Below are 664 nucleotides of genomic sequence, written 5' to 3' on the forward strand. Positions count from 1 at the left end.
AATGGAGATGGCTTCTTCCAACAAGACAATGCGCCATGCCATAGTGCTTGTATTGTGCAGGAGTGGTTTCAAGAACATGAGGGAGACTTTACCTTGCTTAGGTGGCCCCCACCATCACTAGATCTCAATCCAATTGAGCATTTGTGGGACGAAGTGAAAAGAGCCATCAGGCAGCTGGTTCCACAACCATCAAATCTCACAGACCTGGACAGTGCTATTCATCAGGCACGGTGTCAGATTCCTTGCCTCACCTTTCAACATCTCGAGGAGTCAATGCCAAGAAGGATCGCTGCAGCCGTAACCGCTTTTGCTCAGTGGATAGAGCGTCGGCCTGAAGGGTCTCCGGTTCGATTCCGGTCAAGGGCATGTACCTTGGTTGCGGACACATCTCCAGTAGGGAGTGTGCAGGAGGCAGCTGATCGATGTTTCTAACTCTCTATCTCTCAGCCTTCCTCTCTGTAAAAAATCAATAAATATATTTTTAAAAAAAGAAGAAGAAGAATTGCCGCAGTATTGAAGGCTAAAGGTGGCCCAACGAAGTACTGATGGGGTGGTCATAATAATCTGGCCACTCAGTGTATATCTATATCCCACATTCAAAGGCTGTTAAATCACATTGTTTACCCATATCCTCAGAAAAAAAAAATCACTTTTACTGTTGTGG

This window comes from Myotis davidii, unplaced genomic scaffold (assembly GCF_000327345.1).
Source record: "Myotis davidii unplaced genomic scaffold, ASM32734v1 scaffold336, whole genome shotgun sequence".
Taxonomy (NCBI): Eukaryota; Metazoa; Chordata; class Mammalia; order Chiroptera; family Vespertilionidae; genus Myotis; species Myotis davidii.